General features: G+C 29.7%; 1 protein-coding gene across 1 annotated transcript in view; it reads left to right on the top strand.

Moving 5' to 3' along the window:
• Positions 1 to 365: 365 nt before the first annotated feature.
• The window catches only part of LOC105251103 (kazrin), a 184,548-nt gene continuing 170,384 nt past the window's right edge, over positions 366 to 14,529 (top strand). The window contains exon 1 of the mRNA XM_025414127.1: positions 366 to 1,251. The gene's annotated coding sequence lies outside the window, so the exon portion shown is untranslated. The remainder of the gene's footprint in view (positions 1,252 to 14,529) is intronic.

The following is a 14,529-nucleotide window of genomic DNA, read 5'->3' as shown; positions in this document are numbered from 1 at the left end:
TAAGAAAATGATGCCACGTTTTATCATCAATATTGCGTCAAACCGATAATCAGTTATTTTTTAATAATAATTTCAAAACGAGCAAGTAAATCGTTTTAAAACTTTGTGGGAACATTTTTACATGTATGAAGAATATAATATTACAAAATGAAATTTTTATCATTGTTTTTTTATAGTTTGTGAATAATTTGTTACCTGTCTTTTGTACGTTTACATAAGATCCTATGTTAAAATCGCAAAATTCAAAAATTAATAATTTTTAAAGGAGCAAGTAAAAAAAATTGAAATAATTCATGACGATTTAGAATGTTAAATTAAAAATTCACGGCGATCTCATTGATTGTAATATATTTTCAATACATCCTTAAATTCGTTGTAATGCATCTCAAAAGCTTCCTAGCAACGCTAAAGGTACGCACATATATAATTACACATGCGAACGACGCGCTTCCGGAAACGACGAGTAACCCTTAGGGATATCTTGTTATAACTACTATGAAACAAGGAGAAAGAGGCGATTATGATTGTAGACAAGTCGTGTGAGGTAACACGCGGGCGGCGTGCTTGCTACGGTTGACGCACCTCGTCCTCACCCTCACGGTAAACGGAAACGTCGCGAAAGCCGACGACGGAGCTAGTAACGCGAATGAAGGGAAAAGGCAAGGGTGGCTGTCAGATACGCGCGCCGAGGGTGGCCGTCTCTGGGACAACAGGGTTGGGCACGGGGTGTGGCGAGGACGCATGCGTCGGACCCGGCCGTCGGGGCTGTCGTGTCGCTCTCTACCGACGGTCATGCCAGTCGTCGTGACGACTTCGAATCGTCGTCGTCGAGAGCGTCGTGTTTTTAATTCGTCTTCGTACTCGCGCTTCGAGTCCTGCTTTTCTCTCTCTCTCTTTCTCTCCTTTTCATTCTCTGTCATTCCAGCAGTATCTATTTCGCGCGCGCATGCGAGTCGTGACGTTCGCACGGTCTTTTGAATCGCCGGCGTATTCGCGCCGCGGGTGTCGTCGTCGACCGGGATTTTCGCGGATAAACGTCCGTGGTGCGTGAGACGACGTAGGTGAGCGAGATTCGCAAAGTAGTGCTGAGTCTCTACGTAGTTGTCTTACCTCGTCGCACGCGGACTCGGACACACAGGTGCGCGAGTGGCCGCGGCATCCTTCTCGGTGTCGTCGTCGTCGTTGCGATTAAAGATGCTCCATGATTGTATCGAGAGTGGATGGCTTCGACACCTTCGTCCGATGCCAGAAGTGAGTGTCACGTTCAATTACATGTGCGAAGTTTTCGGGATCTGAAGAATATGAATATATTTATCAAAGACGGCCATAAAAAATTAAAGAAGAAGAAGAAGAATATATTTATCGCGGAGGAGATATAACCTATTAATAGAAATAATTAATAGTAGAAATAATTAAGAGGAGTAATAATTTTTTAAATAATTTTATTAAATATAAGATGTAACTGCGAGAGATAGATTTTTCATTTTCATCTTACATGCTTCCAAAGACAGGTCCGACTATTTGAATATTAGAATCTACGGCAAAAAAAGATGGCTGCGCGACAATAAAAATATCAATCTCACTAATATCATTATCTCAATGCATATTATAATTTATTGTTACAAACGCACTCTGTCTATCGCGCAGTTTATAACATAATCTGATTTAAATTTTATTTACATTTGTATTAAATTTCGCGAATCGCATAGAGAGAGAGAGAGAGAGAGAGAGAGAGAGAGAGAGAGAGAGAGAGGGAGAGAGAGAAGTTACTTAGAATATTTAAAGTCGAATAAAAACAATATAATATAATAATAATGATGCGATTGCATCATTATTTTCTTTTCTTCTATAGAATAAATAAGAAGAATCATATAGTGAACGTATGCGCCCATGAATCGATACTGTATTTCCGTAACATATGGTACGTATCGAATAGAATAGTATAAAATACAAATCTATGTTATCCGAATAGATTGTATTCGGATAGATCACTGTCACAGGAATGTAAAGTTTTTTCATAAACGAAAAAGATGCGATTTTTCTTTCTGTGAAATGTGTATCTTCCTGTGACTAATATATCATTTTTATATTACAGTCAAATTTGATATTTCGAGTAATTTCAAGATGATGTTTTACATAGAATATATAAAATATGTATAATACATAGAAAGGAAGAAAAATAGCTGTCATGTATAGGATACTTCCATTTTTCTTAACAGATATGTGAGATTTACTAATGATAATATTTCTTCTCTCATCTGGTAAGGATAATAAATAAATAAATAAATATGCATATATATATATATATATATATATATATATATATACACACACACAGGGTGTTCCCGGGTTAAATGGCCAAACTTAAAATATAAATTTGGGACCTCAAAACAAGCAAAAATTTCCTCTGGAAGTTTGCTCGCAAACGCTTCGTTCAAGAGATATCGACAGAAGATGGGTGGCAAAAATTTGACCTTGGATAGTCATTTGAAGGTCACATAAAGGTTACCTTCAATTTCTTAAATGGAACCCCCTATTTTTCATTGCATATTTTTGTAGCTTATCTCGAGAGCTTTCCAAAACACTACAATTAAGTACCTCTTCATTAAGTACTTTTTGAGTTATAAGGCTTGAAATAATTTCTTAATTTTACATAAACCATAAAATATCTAGTAAACCATTCATTTTTCGATTATTTTACCTTCATACTTTTATGTACAAAATAATGAGAGGAATCAATTGGTGTAAAGAAAACACATAGTTGTTTCTAAGAAAAAATATGTAATTATTAATTGCAAATTACATTCTTAGAAAAAATATGTAATTTGCAATTAACAATTGGGGTGGATAAATTAAAATGGCTCACCCTGTATATGTAATAATTATGATGGAGGGATTTCAACATGTACATATAAAATTTTATATATATATATATATATATATATATATATAATAATTTTATAATAATTTATAAAATGATGATAGTTTATATTGCGACGTCATATTATGCGCAAATTAAAATTCCACGATAAAAGAAATGACATCGATGATAAACTCGATCGGACAGTGACTCGTTGTAATGCAATATCGCGGTAGTTTAACACTCGCATGTAACCGTCGTACTTTAGCTGTTGCAGTTCACGCGGCTACGTCATTTCCTTCTTCCGTCTAGCATCGGGTCGTCTATGTAACTTCGTTGGACGAGTAAACAGAAATGTATGCATAGGCTCGATAGTACTTTTCGTGGCGTTATACTAAAACATCTCGATATATATGTATGTATGTACACACACACACACACACGAAGAATACTGCACCATTACACTCTTATATACGCGACATAAGAGGAAATGTTGTTGCAACGTCTGTATCTGTCAGTTTACATCTTTGTCGATATATCGCGTGCCTTGGAAGAGCCGTTTATTCGTTTATTCAGGCTCGTGTATATTGAAAACTTGAATAAACAAGTGGTGACAACGACAGAAACAAGGCAACGGAGACACTTTAGCTATATTTAATTTTCAATAGATCTCATGTTTTTTTATTTTTATTTTTTTTATTTTGATCTTTTTTCGCTTTCCCTTATATAGAATTGTACCACACCCTCTCTGCTTTTGACACTTTAGTATCGAATTACTGTCTCTTGGTTCATTTACAACAGGAAAATATGTGGTCTATTAGGGAAGCTATCGCATATACGATTCATCGATCATTCGGTCCATCCTTATTGCTCTCTTTGTGAGTAAATTATTCTAATTAGTTTGCTTAGCGATGAGCCCTAACAATCGCAAATGCGTGTAAATGAAGAATTGAAAGAAACAAAGAAGAGAAATTTAAATAATTATTCGGTGGTAATAATTTAAATTTTCTTTCTCTTTCTTTATTTATATGTAATATATCTTCTCCCGCTGCTTCATCTTATTTTGAGTGCTACTGATCTATCCACGATTATATAGGGTGAGCCATTTTAAGTTACCCACCCTAATAACTTTTTTATTTTTGAATGTACAACAAAATGTTTCAAATAAAAGTTGCTTGACTTCGAGGGGGACAGAAGATGGTGTCAAAAATTTGACCTTGGATAGTCATTTGAAGGTCACATAAAGATCACCTTCAATTTCTTAAATGGAACCTACTATTTGTCATCGCATATTCTTGTAGCTTACTTCGAGAGCTTTCCAAAACACTATAATAAATTATTTTTCCATGAAGTACTTTTCGAGTTATGAGGCTTGAAATCATTTCTTAATTTTACATAAACCATAAAATATCTAGTAAAATATTCATTTTTCGATTATCTTACCTTAATACTTTTATGTACAAAATAATGGGAGGAATCGATTGGTGTAAAGAAAACACATAGTTTCTTCGAAGAAAAAATATGTAATTTGCAATTAAGAATTACATATTTTTTCTCAAAAACAATTAAAAACTTAAAATGGCTCACCCTGTATAGGAATATATGATTTCGAAGGAAAGTTAAAAAATTCTTATTCATGCACTTTAATATTCTCGATGTACACTCGAAATTTTCTCACGATTTATTACATTTTTTATCTCTTCTTATTAATCGCTGCGATGTCTTATCTAATTAGGCGATGGTAAAGCAACGTTACGGACGAATAATTACTACAAACTAGTAATTATAATTGAAGCAGACGTCTCAGACTTCCCAAGATTATTTCAGATTCAGACTTTCCACGTTCTTTGTATGAATGACACATTTATTTTTATATCACTGTACATCGTGTTAATTATTACATATTAATTAATTATCGTATTATATTATGGTCAAAAATCTATAGTAATTCATAGTAATATCCGTATTTTTCATATTTCAAAGGCTTCATATTATAATTTCAAAGGCTTCATAGAATAATGTAATTATTGTACAAAAATATGATACACATTGTGCATTTGTGATGTGATTCGCGTAATAAGAAAATTCATTATGCTTCGAAAAATTCCACGTTACGTGAATATCAGCTGTAATATCATACGGGAAAAAAAGGCAGCAAATTACGATAACGAAGCACCGAAGATCGGTTAACCAGCTAATTTTATTATCGAGTACAGCCAGTAAATTGCATTCTTATTCCCCCGTTAAGATTAACTTTTTGCTCTTATTAATCCGGGAAACTCTCGATTGCCGTTTCAAGCGCACTATTGATCTTTTTCTTCGTTATATCGTGCTTATTTATTTTCATAATCGAAGTAATTTTCGTTATAATCCATTTTTATAGTTTAAAAAGAAATTATGATATAATAATATTATATACAACATTATGATATAATAACATTAAATTATGATATAATAACATTATATACAATAATAAATTTTTTTTAAAATTTTATATGTAATATATTACATAGTGTATATGCATGTGTATGTGTTATAAAATAATAAAAAAAATAATAACGTAGGAAATAAGGGAATAAAAAAATTTTTAAATAATTTCATTTCAGAGGTGCTAAACTTTATATAGATTTCGAGACATGTACTCTGATCACTTCAAATCGCTAATCGAATTGTACGGACGACAGAACTTCTCGGCCGCGAGAGATTGAAATTTGGTCCGGTTTAATCCATGGCAACCGAACAGTAAGAGGATTTTATCGGCAATAAAAGAACATCATAAGACCAGATGAATAATTGTCGAGATCAGCGCTAGAAGGAGCAATCGCGTTAAATATGAAAAATCCCTGTGCAAATTTCGGAACTTTCGTATCAAGAATTTTTCATAAATTTTTCTTAACCTAACTTAAAACCGTTTATACGTTGATTATTAGAAGCGTTTTTATGGTGGACGATAAATTTTTACTGTCTCTCGGACGGTGCGATATGGCGCTTTCTGTACTAAGAATACCTAATATCGATTAACCTTGCGACTAGTGAGAATGTTCCTGTAATACTTCTCTCTATGTTTTTTGCTACGTAATTAAAAATTCTCTATCCTGCTATTGGACTCCATTTAATGCTAATGATATAATTACTATGCATAATCCATGATACGCTTTCATGATTTCCTTAAAAGACGTATCAATGTATACGTATACATATATCAGGCTGGTTCCAGAAAGATTTAAAAGCTTCTTTTTATACAGATATTTTTATGAATTGTAAAAATGCAAAATATATTTACTATTATAATATTCTTTACAAGTTGAAAGTTTGTTTTTTTAATTTTCTCACACGGTTTATATTTTAAAAAATTTCATTAGATTTAATTTACGATTTTAATTCCTATTTTGTATTTCAAATTGACAGTAAACGAACATCTTCTTATTTAAAGATTTAAAAGAAGAGTTTTCGATGAAATTATATATTAAATAATTTTTTTCACAAAACATAATTTCACTGTATGTTTAAAGGTAGTGGTTCTCTCAAAGGGTGTGTCGCGGAATTATCTAAATGTTCCGCGCGCACATACATATACGCAGACACAATTTCTATAATAAATACACAATTTATATATATATATATATATATATATATATATATATATAATATGCACTTACTTATTCAGTTTCAAAGACTATACTAATTAATGTATAGTATTGATAAATAATATATAGACTTATGAATAAATTGAATAAATTAACTGATAAATTATTTAAAATATCAAGTTTTTTGTTGAAAAATATTTCATTAAATATAACGTGATATGTTTTCAAATCCAACCGGAAAAGCTATTGTGCCAAGAGTTTGAAAATCACTGTTTTAAAGTAAAATAGATATTACATTGAAAATTTAGAGATCAAAAAAATAGGAGAGAAATTATTACTTAAAGTATCATTCTTTCTTCCACATTTTTAATAGAATACAATAGTTAAAGTTTATTATTGTTTCAAATATCATTTTTATTTAGTTTTTATTTTTATTCAGTTATTTTTATTTTTATTCAATTTTATTTTAATTTTCCTACAAAAAATTACAACAATTGGAAGTAATATTTGACATAATAATAAACTTATTACTACTTAATTTTAATTTTCGTAGAAAAATTGAAATAATCGAAAATAATACTTGTGTGTGTGCCTTTTTTAATAACTTGTTTTTGTACATTTTATTTAAAGATATCTCTTTATATTTTGTATTATATTTTTAATCTACAGTACCAATTTATTTCGCTAATTTATTAATTTGATTCTCTTTCATTAATAATAAAATTAATAATTATTAAATACCATTACTCGAAATTTGATGTCTAAATCAAATTACTACAAAATTTCATTTTATCTGCGCCGTATAAAAGATAGAATCGATGATAGTTATTAAATTTAGAATAGCGCTGAAATATGAGAGAAAATACACAATGTTTTGTATCACGTTTATTTTTATAAATGTGTATTCAAGATTACACGATTGGACGTTAAATATCGCGCGACATTGTTCACGATTACTTCTAAGGCAATATCTAAATTGAGTGCGTATAATGCAACGTTGGGTTGCATTAATATGTACAAGCAGCTTATGTTTTTCATCGGAGTGATGAAAATCGCGCATTGTGATTTTATCATGTGATCTAACTTTTTAAAAAAAAGTAAAAAAAGGGCGCCAAGTTAATGCACTAATTGTATTCAATTGTCATATTGTCTACAAAAATAGTAATATAAAAAATTGCGCCAACTAAGAATAAAAATTTGTACAAGATAAATAGAAGTACAAGGAAGAAAACTTGTACAAGTTAAATAGAAATATTTTAATTGAAAACATTGTTATACAAAATAGTTGCTTTAATTTTCAAAAATAATAATATTAAAAAATTAAAAATTTATTTAAAAATTGGAAGCTGAAAATTAATATAAAACAAAAAAGTAAAAAAAAATTTAATTAAAAAAACTTGGCGCTGCCAATTTTATTAATATATTGTTCAGCTTAAAAGTCTAAATTTTCAAATGTAAATCAATATAAATTAATTAAATAAATTAGATCACTAAATTTAAATGTTAGACTAATAATTGGAATATGTTTCAATCTTTAAGATTTCCATATTATATAAAGTTGATAAAATAGAAAAAACATAAGCTTGAATCTCATAGAAATTTCTAAAGTAAAAAGTATAATTTGTGAAAATAATGTAAGAATTATAATAATTAAATTATTACTTGAAGATCCAGAAGATCTTAAGAGAATTAATAATAAATGTCCAGCAATTATATTTACTGTTAGATATATATTTAATTGGAATATGCCAATTTTATTGGCAGCGCCAAGTTTTTTTAATTAAATTTTTTTTTACTTTCTTGTTTTATATTAATTTTTAGCTTCAATTTTTAAATAAATTTTTAATTTTTTAATATTATTATTTTTGAAAATTAAAGCAACTATTTTGTATAACGATGTTTTCAATTAAAATATTTCTATTTAACTTGTACAAGTTTTCTTCCTTGTACTTCTATTTATCTTATACAAATTTTTATTCTTAGTTGGCACAATTTTTTTATATCACTATTTTTGTAGACAATATGACAGTTGGATACAATTAATGCATGAACTTAGCGCCCTTTTTTACCTTTTTTTACCTTTTTTTAAAAAGATAGGTTTTTGGGGATTATATCACTTCTTTTATTAGTCTAATTTGCTAAGAGATATTATATTTAAAAAAGTATATACACACACACACACACACACACACACACACACACACACATATATATATATATATATATATATATTTATTTATTTATTTATTTACCTTGCTCCAATCATCATATCATACTGTACTGGTTCTTGCCAATTTTTAATTAATAATTTAATAATTTATTATTTATAACTTGCACTTTATCACTACTCAAAATGCGGTTAATGATACATGTCACTAATGACACATATGACACCATAGACATAGTAAGTATAGACCGAGCATCCATTGTATAAGCGTTAAGCATACGCAAAGAAAGACAAAAGATATAAGATGAGTTTCTTTCTCTTTTTAATGCCGGAGAAGTAGGGAGCACTTTTCCTTATCTCCTCACCCCTCCGTGACGAACCGTGCGAGAAGATGTGGAGAAGTGCTCCCCACTTCTCCGGCATTGAAAAGAGAAAGAAACTCATCTTACATCTTTTGTCTTTCTTTTCGTATGCTTAACGCTTATACAATGTATGCTCGGTCTATACTTACTATGTCTATGTATGACACATATCATTAATATCGCAAAGTGTCGCTAGCGCAATCTTTTGTCGAAAGTAAGAAATGTATGTTTTCTCTTTCTATGTGTTGTGTACATGTGATGACCATGATGACCATGATAAAGACGTTTCTTAATTGAAAATTTTCATATTTCGACTTTGCGTTATGATATCTCCGTTTATAGATCACGCAGCGCAAAAATAAAGATACTTTCTTGATACAATTCAAACCCGCTCTATCGATTAAAGCTAGTAAGAATTCGATCCGTTCAGCCGTTATTGAAATCTGATAAATCTGTTACTCTCAACTGTCCGATTCGCGTATAGATACACGGAGTGCCGTGCGATGCTTCGCATGAACTTGGCGCGAGACACTACCGTGTCTCTTGATATTGATGGAATAAGCACCGAGTATTTTCATTTTATAATATGCAAAACCTTGATACTTATTTTATTAATTGCGTTTTCTCGAAAAAGGGAAAGAAATAATATTTTGGTTATAAATTTTAATATGGATTTTTAATATGGATCTAAGAATTTTTTTGAAAAAACATACGCCTTTACTGTATTATTTAAAGATAAAAAAGAAATAGATTATTTTCCTTTTTAAGATTTTATGTTGTTGTTTTCGGGATATTTTGATGTTACTCTAATTCACGAAGTCAAGACGCTATGAAATCGTCACGTGTTGGTTTTCCTGTGGCGCAGATGACACATTTCAAAATCAATTGGATAACAAAAGGCACATTTACGCACAATACGTGTCACCGAACTACAGAATGGCTTCCTCCTTTTGATGTACCACTGCCGATTAAGTACACTAATCTCACTGTCACTGGTATCGTTCGCCGACTGACAATGCTCTCGTGACATTAGGGGACTCCCCACTAAATTAGCCCCTTCTACTAATGCAAAATAAAGTCTAATTTGTCTTAAAATAAGATGATAATAATATGTTTAGGGTTCAACATATTATTATCATCTTATTTTAAGACAAATTATTAAACATATTATTATCATCTTATTTTAAAACAAATTATTCAACATATTATTATCATCTTATTTTAAGACAAATTAGCCTCCGGAATCAGGTATTCAAACGATTTAGCAGAAAATTAAATTTATATTGGAAGAGATGGATTTAATATCAAACTTCTATAAAAAAAATACATAAATAATATAAAAGAAGGAAAAAGAAAACAAAAATGAAGAAAGAAGAAGGATAAAGAAAATAAAAACGTAACAATTAGATGTTAATTAAATATCCTAAGAAATCACTAGGTCTTTAATTAGTATTTAAAATATATCCATCTATTCAAACTAAATTAAATTTTAAAAAATATATATGTAAATTAAAAATGATTACTATATTAACCTATATAAGTATATGTTACTAAATAATGCGTCTCTAGGTTATTATCTTAAATATTCTTTTTAATATACTATTTAAATATTTGAACGCGGAATTAAGTGCTCGTTTTATTTAATTACATTAACTGTACAAGATTAAAATAATATTACAGAATTAGATGCTTGAATGTTATTGATATTTCAAAATACTTATTTATTAATATTACACTATAGAATCACATCACTATAGAAATTTAATTATAGAAAAATTTAAGTATGAATATATAATTTTTTCGAATATTGGGGGACACACTTAACACTTCGCATAGTTAAATTTAAAAAAATTAAAAACTAGAGAAAACATCCTCCTAGCATAGTACAATAAAAAAATTGAAAAAGAATATAAAATAGAAATATACATACATTCTCTAGAAAATATTAAAAAATATAGATATTATTGTGAACAAATGTGCAATATAAGTAATGATTATAATATAGACGTTATTAATATATGTATAAAGAGGGAAACTGTATTATGTCTGTGAAGCTGGCACGATAAATTTAAAAAAAATACTAAGAGTTCTGATAACACTTTTCATAGTTTAGTTCTACAGTTTTCTGATAAAAATTAAAAATATTCCTCATTCAAACTAAAAAATATAAAAATATTACTATGTAAATTAAAAATCGATTACTATCATTTAACCTATATAAGTATCATGTTACTAAATAATTGCGTTCTCTAGCGTTATTGATCTTAAAATATTTCTTTTTTAATATACTATTTAAATATTTGAACGCGGAATTAAGTGCTCGTTTTATTTAATTACATTAACTGTACAAGATTAAAATAATATTACAGAATTAGATGCTTGAATGTTATTGATATTTCAAAATACTTATTTATTAATATTACACTATAGAATCACATCACTATAGAAATTTAATTATAGAAAAATTTAAGTATGAATATATAATTTTTTCGAATATTGGGGGACACACTTAACACTTCGCATAGTTAAATTTAAAAAAATTAAAAACTAGAGAAAACATCCTCCTAGCATAGTACAATAAAAAAATTGAAAAAGAATATAAAATAGAAATATACATACATTCTCTAGAAAATATTAAAAAATATAGATATTATTGTGAACAAATGTGCAATATAAGTAATGATTATAATATAGACGTTATTAATATATGTATAAAGAGGGAAACTGTATTATGTCTGTGAAGCTGGCACGATAAATTTAAAAAAAATACTAAGAGTTCTGATAACACTTTTCATAGTTCTACAGTTTCTGATAAAAATTAAAAAGAGTTCCGCATTCCTCATATTAAAAAATCGAAATCGAAGAAATGTGCTAACTTCGGGCATCTAGCACGACACTCTTCCCTCTAAAGTACCAAAACGCGTTCAATATTATTATTTTTAGCAAGAGTTCCCGATAGTTCTGTTCAAATTCAGTCTATATGTATATATAATTTCAGATCGATATTTCAAAAAATAATAATTTTTAAACAATTCTTAAGATTCTCGCCCAGCACGACATTCTCCCTCTAAAGTACTAAACCGCGTTGAAAATTATTATTTCTAATAAGTTATCTATAATTTTGCTATAATTCAGCCTATATATGCAATTTCTGGCCGATATTTCAATAATTAATAATTTTTTACGAATTTTTAATGTACTCGATTAGCACGACTCTTAGTAAAAATGTGTCGTGCTGATGATTTTCCGTAGTTTTAACGGCAGTTCTAGACAATTCTATATAAGTTCTATCTTTTAGAAACATTTTTACGTATGACCGATTACTAATTTTTACAACTCAGCACGACACTCTCTCTCTAAAGTACTAAAACGCGTTGCAAATTATTTTTGATAATAGTCCTCGATAGTTCTGCTATAGTTCAGCCTTTAGATGCAGTTTCAGGTCGATATTCCAAAAATAAATAATTTTTATGAATTTTTAATGTTCTTGACCAGCATGACACTTACAATTAGTGAAAATGTGTTGTGCTGATGATTTTCCGCAGTTTTAATGGCAGTTATGAACAGTTCTATATAAGTTCTATCTTTTAGAGACATTTTTACGTAGAGTTCCGACCGATTACTATTTTTTAAATAATTTTTTACAATAACTCAGCACGACATTCTCCTATATCGATCTAAAATTGCATAGATAGGCTGAACTTGAACAGAACTGTCGGGAACTCTTGCTAAAAATAATAATATTGAATTAATAATATTGCGTTTTGGTACTTTAGAAAGAAGAGTGTCGTGCTAGATTCGCGAAGTTAGCACATTTTTTCAATTTCGATTTTTTAATATAAGGAATGCGGAACTTTTTTTAATTTTTATCAGAAACTGTAGAACTATGAAAAGTGCTATGAAAACTCTTAGTATTTTTTTATAATTCGTGGATTGTCGTGCCAGCTTCACAGACACCTGTATTATATAATCTTCTGAAAAATATGATAAATTAATTGGTTATATAAACAATCGCGGACAATATCAGTTAAATTCGCCGATTAATTTTGCGCACGGCTCTAATCAATATCCAATAGCCGAGTAAAGTTACAATAACGAGAAGTCGCACGATTGGCCGTATCAAATAAATTTGATCCGTTTTGGCCTTTAGAAAGCTATACGCAACGTGATACAAAGCTAATGCTAAGCTATTTTTGAAATACATTATTTTCTCTTCGCCTTCTCAGCTACATTAATCTCTGCTACACGTGTACCCGAAATATTTTTACTTTCCGCGATCATTTTTCAAGAAATAAAGTAAAGGGAACAATTTTAAATTATAAATAATAATTATTAATAAATAATAATTTTAAAGTATAAATTAAGTATAAATAAACTTTAAATATATATTAATTCATTATTCATAAGTAAGGAACAAATAATTTTAGAAAAATTAGTTTTACGATTAGTAATACATATATATTGAAAATTTTTCATGTATCGTAGAGAATTTTTCTTCTCTTCTCTGCTACATTATTTTTTTCTCTTCTCTGCTCGCTCTTATTTATTACGATGTTCGATTTAACCGATGCACAAATTTTGACGCATCCGCACGAAATGTATCGAGTCACAGATTTACTACGAGGTGACAGAATGAAATATTTTTTCGAGATGAAAGTCATTTTTCGCCGACGTGACTTCTATTTCGACGTTGTCTTTTATATGCTGACACTAATATCTTCCATCGCTACACAATACTCGTTGTCGAAATGGCTTTGAATTACGGCATCTCGCGACCGGTTAGAGTGGATAAATGGTACCTGATCCCACTTGCCGTGGCACGTGATGCAAACTAGGGTCAAGGAGCGGTAGACGATCTTTCTGAACGAAAAAGGTGAAGCGGACGGGGAGTCAGTGGTGCATCGACCTCCTGTTTCGCTAGAAAGAGAGCGCTATTATATCGGCCGAGAATAACATTCTCCGCATGAAAGTAGTAGTAAAACGCGATCTAAAAAGAAATAAATCCACCTCGCAACTTACACATATACATACAAACACACACACACACACACACACACATACATACATATACGTGTGTGCGTGTGTGTGTAATACAGCAATAACGATACTGCCGACAACGCGCATATAACAATCGATCTATTAAACAGAGGAAATACCTTCATTCCAGGCATATTTAAAGTACGTCCTACGATTGCACATAGATTTTTTATTCTTCTCCCATTATACATCATTTCTAAGGATCATTTCCTTTAAGGATGTATTGGACGGACCGTCTGTCTCGAAAGTTAATCCAAGTACTAAAAAATTAAAGTTGGGCAGAATACGAATTCTAATTGATCAAAAATTTTTTAAAAATCACAAAATCATACTTTAAAGTATTCTTTAATATAAATAGGTCTTAATTTCCAAGAAAATATTGCCACGTTTTATCATCAATATTGCGTCAAACCGATAATCACAATTATTTTTTAATAATAATTTCAAAACGAGCAAGTAAATCGTTTTAAAACTTTGTGGGAACATTTTTACATGTATGAAGAATATAATACAAAA

The sequence above is a fragment of the Camponotus floridanus genome, unplaced genomic scaffold, assembly GCF_003227725.1.
Source record: "Camponotus floridanus strain SB8 unplaced genomic scaffold, Cflo_v7.5 scaffold77, whole genome shotgun sequence".
NCBI lineage: Eukaryota > Metazoa > Arthropoda > Insecta > Hymenoptera > Formicidae > Camponotus > Camponotus floridanus.
This window is presented reverse-complemented; position numbering and strand designations above follow the sequence as displayed.